Genomic DNA, 9,079 nt, shown 5'->3' with positions numbered 1-9,079 from the left:
AAAAAAAAAAAAGAAAATTAAAAATAGAAATACCATATGATCCAGTAATTTCACTACTGGGTATTTACCCAAAGAAAACAAAACAGTAATTTGAAAGGTATATATGCACCTTTATGTTTACTGTAACATTACTTACAACAGTCAAGAAATGGAAACAACCTAAGTGTCCATCCACAGATGAATGGATAAGGAAGATATTGTGTGTACATACACACACAATCACTCACACATAATGAAATACTGAAATATTACTTGGCCATAAAAAAGAATGAGATCTTGCCATTTCTGACAACATGGATGGACCTAGAAGATGGGCTAAGTGAAATAAGCCAGACAGAGAAAGACAAGTACCATAAGTGAAGACTAACATGTGGAATCTAAAAAAACAAATGAACAAACAAAAAAAAGCAAAAAAAAAAGACCCATAAATACAAAGAACAAACTGGTAGTTGCCAGAGGGGCGGGGGGGTGGGGGGATGGGCACAACAGGTAAAGGGAAGAGGGAGATACAGGCTTCCAGTGATGGAATGACTAAGTCATGGAGATGAAACGTACAGCATAGGGAATACAGTCAACGGTACAGTAACAGTGTTGTACACGTACATGTACACATGGTAGGTACACTATGAATAGACTTGTCAAATCACTATGTTGTACACCTGAAAACAACGTAACGGGTGTCACCCACATTTCAATTAAAAAACCAGAAAACAAGATTGAAAATATAATCAGGTGTCGAGTGTCTCATGTAATGTATCGAATACTGCCCTAGAAGACAAACGCATGGCTGTCTGGGCGCAGAATGGTTGTCAGTGTGTGGGTTATTTACCCACGTGGTGATGTGGCTGGCTGGGAGTGGCCAGTGCCCAGTATCATGAGAGAGGATTGTGCCACAAACTGCTAGCCCAGGAAGAGATCCAAATCCCAAATCCCAAATATGGTTTCTACTGAATGCGTATCACTCTCACGCCATCATAAAGTTGAAAAATCCTAAGTTGAAAGTCCATCCGATGTCAGGGACCATCTGTCCACTAGACACAGTGGAATATAATATGGATCATGATCACATTCTACGGGGTTTCAGAAGGCTAGAAGGCTGGTAAGGCTTCTTAAAGAAGATAGAAGGTGAGATGTGTCCAGAAAGATAAACAGGATTTCCAGAGCTAAAGAGGGGCAGAGAGAGAGCAATTCCAAGGGGAAGGCTGGATGACAGGGACAGGCAGTGAGGAGTGCAGCCTTTGATGAGATTTACTTGTTCCTGGCATGCTGAGTCACAGTTTTGGGCAGAGGGTTTTAAGGAATAGAGTTGCAGGGCCAAGTTAAATGTCAGGCGAGGAGCTGAAAAGAAAATTTAGGGCAAAGGCAGAGGGAGGGATAAGTTCGCTCTGAACGGAAACAGGGGCTGGGGAGTCCAGGGTCCTCGGAGTTTGGTTTCCAGGGAGCATGGCTGGGAGCACGGAGCTGGCTGGCCTAGGAGGGTGGGCTACTTAGAAAAGGGACCAAAGTGACAGAACCCTTTTACATTCATCGGTTTGCTTTTTCTGGAGGCCTCACCATGCAGTTCTACCAGAATAGACAGGTTTTGACACAACTCATTACAAAGTGGCACGAGGCTTTCCAAGGGCGGGTGGGCAGTGGGGTGGCTGAGGCACGTGCAGGGTGGGGGACACTTTGAGAATCAAGGGGGGCTCAGGGCAGCTCTCTTCAAGTGCTAGAGGGTGGGGTTCACCCTGACCCCAGTGTGGCACACAAGCTTCAACTCATTCTGTTCTGGGGGGCCGGCCACTCCCACTGAGGCCCTTCTTGCTCCATCTGACTGCACCTGAGAAGGGCTTCTGTCTCTGTGCCTGTCCTCCCAGCTTCTCCGTCTGCACCCCGAATCTCTGGCAGCCCTGGCAGAGCCCATGCCTGACTACACCTGTCTTGCCTCTGAACTCTGGCACATCGCTCTGTGTGGTACTAGGAACTCGACGACAATGAATCTGAGAAGCAGTGAGGTCTGAGGTACAGCCGAACTCCACCCTGGCATCGGAGGACCTGCTTTCATTTTCTAGAACAAGAGTGCCAGCTTTCTGAAAGAATAGTTTTGAACCTCAAAACTATGTGAGTACATTGTGCCCCATCAAATGTATCTCTCCAAGTTCATCCTAAGGAAGTAAGAAAACATCAGAAGTAGCAAGTACAAGAATATCCACGTAGTGCTGCTACCAAAGAAAGAAAGAAATGTCCAAGAACAGGACTTAACTCTACGGTGGGACGTACACACAATGGGCCTCTGTACAGCAATGAAAGTGATCGAGAATTATATTTGTTGACAAAGAGAAAGATCATGTTATCCTGCTAAGGAAAGCTCTAGGTCCTGACACCTCTTACAACAGACCTACCATGGCAAGGGGGGTGGGGGGTGGGAGAAACAGCATAATTAGGCCAAATCTCGAAATTGAACTTGAGATGCCATATCCTGATGCAGTCCACTGCAAGTTACCGTGTCTTTTTTTTTTTTTTAAGATTTTATTTATTTATTTGACAGAGAGAGAGATAGCGAGAGCAGGAACACAAGCAGGGGGAGTGGGAGAGGAAGAAGCAGGCTTCCCTTGGAGCGGGGAGCCCGATGTGGGACTCGATCCCAGGACCCCGGGACTATGACCTGAGCCGAAGGCAGACGCTTAACGACTGAGCCACCCAGGTGCCCCTACCGTGTCTTTAAGTGTTAAGCATTATACACATATCTATATATATATCAATATAGACTCTAATTTTTGTAAGTCCTGCTTTAGGATTTCCTCACCTTTCACAGACACATTCTGGGACTTCAAAAACAGTGAGTGGTCCCAGCCTCGCTGGACTTCAGACTACCATCCCCTTTCATATGTGCGTGCTTACATGTTCAGGAATAATGCATGGAATAGCAAGCAGAAGGAGTATGACTGCTGATTATTGTTTGCATATCTCTTTGGCTATCTCGATTTCCTCTTTTTTCCTACAGAAAACACGTCTTCCTCATATGAAAGAAACACTTAACTCAAGCCCACCCTCCATCCCCTGAGCGCACTTCAGGAAGGAGCGGATTAGCCAGCTCCCTCAGCAAGTCCAGCCTCCCCGTGACAGCCCTCTTGCCTCTGGGCCCGATTGTGTGGCCAGTCCAGTCCCAGTGCTGAGCTGGCTCGTTGGGGTTTGCCCTCCACTCTGCATGCTTAGGGTGGGGCATGGCCCCGGAAGGTGGACTCCTTCAAGCTATACTTACAGGGTTACGTCCTGGATCATCTGCCAGGTATATTTATCAAAGCGTAGGGTCATTTAAAACTAACATTTTACAACAACAAGGTACTATTTAAAACAGATTATGAAACTAAGAATTTTAGTTGTTGAGGGAAGTCAGGACAATGAACTTTGCACTGCCCTGTTGGAAATAGGAAGCCCCCTCTCAAATGAACAAAAGTTAGATAGAAATTTGCAACTATTGTTTTGTTGTTGGTTTTTAAAACTAGGAGCTGGGAAGATTTCATGTATATAACCTAAAGGTGTGTCTCCAGAAGGGTTTCTACATATTTTTACAGAATGACTGAGATCCAAAGTCCTAAAAGCTTCTCTAAGGCCACAGCTTTCGTTATTTAAATTTAATTACATTTTTCCTGTTCTCTTAGCATAGCAAAAAAAAAAAAATGTTTATTGAGCTGGGCTGGGTGACTTAAATTACCCTCTGCCCTCACCCCTCCTAAATACTGTTGATGAGGTTTTAAAAGCATCCTTTTGATGTGCTGTCTATTGGGAAGAATGCACCCCTCAGTTAACATATCTTTACTAGCACTGACCTGAACCACTCAAGTGCCAAATACATAGGAACCCACTGCAGGTAAACTGAGGCGTAGGTGGGTGAAATGAGTTGACTCCAGTTGACTGGAGGCTTGACTGATTGTAATGAGCTGCCCAGCACAGCTGTGGAGTTAGACCAAGAGTATTAACCAGGGACACCCATGATGGGAGTGATCAGGGATTAGTACATTCATTTGCTACAGCGTGCTACTCATCACACCCCCTCCCTGCAATGAGCCCAGGTCTAGCCACCCAAGAAAGTGGTGATAGATGAGAAGTTTTTGTGTGTGTTTTTTTTTTTTTTAAGATTTTATTTATTTATTTTTGAGAGAGAGAGAGCACAGAGGGAGAGGGAGAAGCAGACTCCCCGCTAAGCAGGGAGCCCAATGAGGGACTCAATCCAAGGACTCCGAGATCATGACCTGAGCCCAAGGCAGACACTTCACCGACTGAGCCACCCAGGTGCCCAGGAAGTTTTAAAAGGGAAGCAGGAGTAACCAGAGCCAGGTAAGGGCAGTTTGTGCTCCCAGTGTGGGGCGCAGGGGAGACAATGCTGACAGTGGAGAAGGGGACAGCTTAGCTGCCCCGGAGAAGGAACTAGGATTTCTCAGCGCATCGCTAAGTGCCAGGCCTTCCCATTTAATCCTTCACAGTTCCCATTTCACAGAAGAAAATTTAAGTCTGCAACTCTCCCCCCGCCTAGGACTTGCTGCCAGATTCAAACACAAGTTGCTTGGCCCCAAACCCTCCTCCCTCTCCCCAGCATGAGCAATGAGGAGCTTCCTTCTTCCCCTGCCAGCCTGTCCCAGGGCAGGAGAGAGCATTTTCAAGTGTAGACAGGGTACCATGCTCCAGGCACAAGTCTGACTTTGACTTAACACCAGAAATCCAGGGCACCAAATTCAAAATGGAAGTAAAAGAAAATCTGAACAGCTTGCAATGTCACAAAAACAGTACCAAAGAAAAGCCACCCCAATCCCTGCACCCCCACCGGGCCACAACAACAACAAAATTTATCCAAACCTAAGTCCCGTAAGCCTGGTAGAACAGTTGTCCTTGCAATCCCTAGCTCCTCTTTTGACTCTTGCTTTATTTTTTTTTCTTCCATTCAAAGGCCAAGGGAGCCCCAGTTTTGCTTGTGAGCTCTGACTTTTTGAAAACCTTGTTTTCCATGACGGTGCAGAAGTTCAATCTGCTTTCCTCCCTTCAGGAGCCCTTTTCAGAAGGGCGGCAGTGTATGTTTGAATGCTATTTGCTCTGGGCGACCGTACAACAGTGGACATGTTTGGGAGCTGCACACCCCTCCCAAGCCTGGGCTGGGAGGCAGGTGTGCCGCACAAATCCATCCTCCACAGGGAATTCTCGGAGCATGCGGAACCCAGACAGGTGTGGACTCCGCAGTGCAGCGGGAAAGAATTTCCCGTGGCCCCATAAAGGACTGAGTGGGACCGCATTCACTTGCCACAGGAGGGAGGATGCGAATTCTGAAATAGGGTTCCTTTCCTGAAATTGTGCATGCCCACTCGTCCCCTGTATAAGATGCCAACGACCTGGTGTGAATTTTAAGCTTAGATGTACTGAAAAGGGGAAGACATCTCTCAGTTGTCTTTCATGGAACATCCCCTGAAGATTACCCTACCAAGCACTCTGTAATTGCAAATGCATTTTTAGAAAAACCACCAAGTGATCCCAGAAGTACCTCCATACCTGTGCTAACACACATTTCCCCACATGCCTGATCCTGATATTTAACTGCCAATCCAGTGGTATTTCCAGGTCCACCTGCACAAAAGGGGATTTGAAGCCATAACCTCCAGCCCAAAAATCTGCTGCCTCAGCCTCCCTCTGATCTGCCCCTGATGGCAGGAGAGAATAAGCAACCACCTAAAAATATCATTCCTACAAATGTAGGGTCATTCAAAACAGAACATATAACTACCACTCTCTTTTTGACAGTGGGCTTCATTATTATTATTATAATTATTACTTTGTCACCAAAGCATAAGATTGCCTTATCAAAGGATACTACTATTTTGAAACTCTGAAAAGTTAGTGGTGGATGATTAACATAGTCATGATACGGGTTTTTCAAAAGCATCCCCTTATGCTCTTGAGAAAGTATATTCACCCTCCAGGAAGATAAAGGAATGCTTTCAGGGGGGTTATAACTTAAATACACTCAAATGCACAAATCTTAAGGATTTAGTTCAAAGAGTTTTGACAATTGTCTACATCTGTATAACTACATCTGTATGCATAAATGGACTATGCAATGCCTGCCCAGATTTGGCACTAAGTTTTGCCTGTTTTAGAATTTCATCTAGCCCACCATCTGGCCCCGTGGACCCACGAACTGACTGATCCACACACGGACAAATCTGCCTGCTCTTGAGAGCGCCATGTCCGGTTCCTCCAGCGTGGCCGCTATGAAGAAAGTGGTTCAACAGCTCAGGCTGGAAGCTGGGCTCAACCGCATGAGGGTTTCCCAGGCAGCTGCAGATTTGAAACAATTCTGTCTGCAGAATGCCCAACACGACCCCCTGCTAACTGGTGTATCTTCAAGTACGAATCCCTTCAGACCCCAAAAAGTCTGTTCCTTTTTATAGCAAAATGAATCTTTGGATGGTTTTCTAAACCACTTTTCATGAACCAGTGAATATTCAAAGGAGAACTAAATTTGAAGCCTGTACAAAAGTTTATTGTCCCGGGGCGCCTGGGTAGCTCAGTCGTTAAGCGTCTGCCTTCGGCTCAGGTCATGATCCCAGGGTCCTGGGATCGAGTCCCACATCGGGCTCCCTGCTCGGCAAGAAGCCTGCTTCTCCCTCTCCCATTCCCCCTGCTTGTGTTACTGCTCTCGCTATCTCTCTCTCTGTCAAATAAATAAATAAAATCTTAAAAAAAAAAAAAAGTTTATTGTCCCTATAACACATGCCATACTATATAAACTTCTACTTTTGTCAGTCCTTAACACCTACCTCTCTGAATTTTCATAAATTTCTATTTCACAAAGGTAATTATTTTATATACACTGGCAGCAGCATACAATAAAATACTTAGTGTAAAAAAAAAAAGAATTTCGGGGCGCCTGGGTGGCTCAGTTGTTAAGCGTCTGCCTTCGGCTCAGGTCATGATCCCAGGGTCCTGGGATCAAGCCCCACGTCGGGCTCCCTGCTCCACGGGAAGCCTGCTTCTCCCTCTCCCACTCCCACTGCTTGTGTTCCCTCTCTTGCTGTGTCTCTCTCTGTCAAATAAATAAATAAAATCTTTAAAAAAAAAAAAAAGAATTTCATCTAAATGGGAAAGTATTCATATTTTCGAATCTGGCTTCTTTCACCCAACATGATGCCTTGAGATTCATCCATGTTCTTGCATGTGCCTATAACTCGCTTTTTAAAAATTTTTTTGAGTAGTATTCTGTCATGTGAATATATCACAATTTGTTTAACCAGTCTCCTATGAATGGACATTTGGGTTCTTTCTAGTTTGGGGCTATTATTAAGAATAAGGCTGCTCTCCACATGTTTGTACAAGTCATTTTGTGTACATGTTTCTGTTTCTGTGGGGTACACACTTGGGAGTGGGGTTGCTCTGTCATATGGAAAGTGAAGGCAGACCTCAGAGATATTGTGGGTTCGGTTCCAGACCACTTCCATAAAGCAGGTATCGCAATAAAGCAAGTCAAATGAAACTGGTTTCCCAGTGTATATAAAAGTTATGTATACACTTATTGTAGTCCATTAAGTGTACAATAGCATTATGTCTTAAAAAACAATGCACATACCTTAATTTAAAAATACTTTATTGCTAAGGGCGCCTGGGTGGCTCAGTTGGTTGAGCGACTGCCTTTGGCTCAGGTCATGATCCTGGAGTCCCTGGATCGAGTCCCACATCGGGCTGCCTGCTCGGCGAGGAGCCTGCTTCTCCCTCTAACCCTCCCCCCTCTCATGTACTTTCTCGCTCTCTCAAATAAATAAATAAATCTTTAAAAAAAAATACTTTATTGCTAAGAAATGATAACTGATCTGAGCTTCCAGCAAGTTATAATCTTTTTGCTGGTGGAGGGGCTCGCCTCCGAGTAGGCGGCTGCTGACCGACCAGGGTGGTGGCTGCTGAAGGCTGGGGCAGCTGGAAGAGTTTCTTAGACGGCAACAGGGAAGTTTGCTGCATTGAGTGACTCTTCCTTTCCTGAACGATTTCTCTGTAGCGTGTGATGCTGTTTGATAGCATTTCACTCACAGTGGAACTTCTTCCAAAACTGAAGTCAATCCTCTCAAACCCTGCTGCTGATTTATCAGCTAAGTTGATGTAAGATTCTAAATCCTTTGTTGTCATTTCAACAGTCTTCACGGCATCTCCACCAGGAGCAGATTCCATCGCAAGAAACCACTTTCTTTGCTCATCCACGAGAAGCAGCTCCTTAACCATTCAAGTTTGATTATGAGATTGCAGCAATGTGGTCCCATCTTCAGGTTCCACTTCTAATTCCAGTTCTCTTGCTGTTTCTACCACCTCTGCAGTGACTGCCCCCACTGATGTCCTGAACCCCTCCAAGTCCTCTGTGAGTGTGGGAACCAACCTCTCCCAAACTCCTGTGAATGCGGAGATTTTGACCTCTTCCCATGAATCATGAATGTTCTTAAAGGCATCTAAAATGGTGAATCCTTTCCAGAAGGTTTTCAATTGACTTTGCCCAGACCCATCAGAGGAATCACTTTCTATGGCAGTGAGAGCCTTTCAAAATGTATTTCTTCAATAATAAGACTTGAGAGTTGAAATTATTCTCTGATCTGTGAGCTGCCATATCAATACTGTGTCAGCGGGCATGAAAACAACATTCATCTCATTGCACATCTCTATCAGAGCTCTTGGATGACCGGGTGCACTGTCAATGAGCAGCAAAATTTTGATAAGAATCTTTTTTTCTGAGCACTAGGTCTCAACAGTGGTTTTAAAATATTCAGTAAACCACGTTGTCAACAGATGCACTATCAGACGTGCTGTCCAACAGGCTTTCTTTTTCCATTTATAAAGCATGGGCACAGTGGATTGAGCATCATTCTGAAGGGCCCTAAGATTTTCAGAATGGCCAGTGAGCACTTCGCTGACTTCAAGTCACCAGCTACATTAGTCCCTAACAGGAGAGTCAGTCTGTCCTTTGGAGCTTAGAAGCCAGGCACTGACTTCTCTGTAGCTCTGAAAGTCCTCGATGGCATCTTCTTCCAGTAGAAGGCCTTCTTGTCTACACTGAAAACCTGTCATGGAGTGT

The 9,079-nt window shown here is 45.1% G+C and overlaps 1 protein-coding gene and 1 pseudogene across 2 annotated transcripts in view; one reads left to right on the top strand and one right to left on the bottom strand.

Annotated features, from left to right (window-relative positions):
- LOC102734599 (phospholipid-transporting ATPase IB) overlaps positions 1-9,079 on the bottom strand; it is a 567,820-nt gene that overhangs the window by 56,494 nt on the left and 502,247 nt on the right. The window lies entirely within an intron of this gene.
- LOC102734306 (guanine nucleotide-binding protein G(I)/G(S)/G(O) subunit gamma-5 pseudogene) lies at positions 6,059-6,489 on the top strand (annotated as a pseudogene).

Source organism: Leptonychotes weddellii, chromosome 3 (genome assembly GCF_054177405.1).
Source record: "Leptonychotes weddellii isolate Sample4059 chromosome 3, ASM5417740v2, whole genome shotgun sequence".
NCBI lineage: Eukaryota > Metazoa > Chordata > Mammalia > Carnivora > Phocidae > Leptonychotes > Leptonychotes weddellii.
Note: the sequence above shows the minus strand (reverse complement) of the source record. Positions and strands in the feature narration are given on the sequence as shown.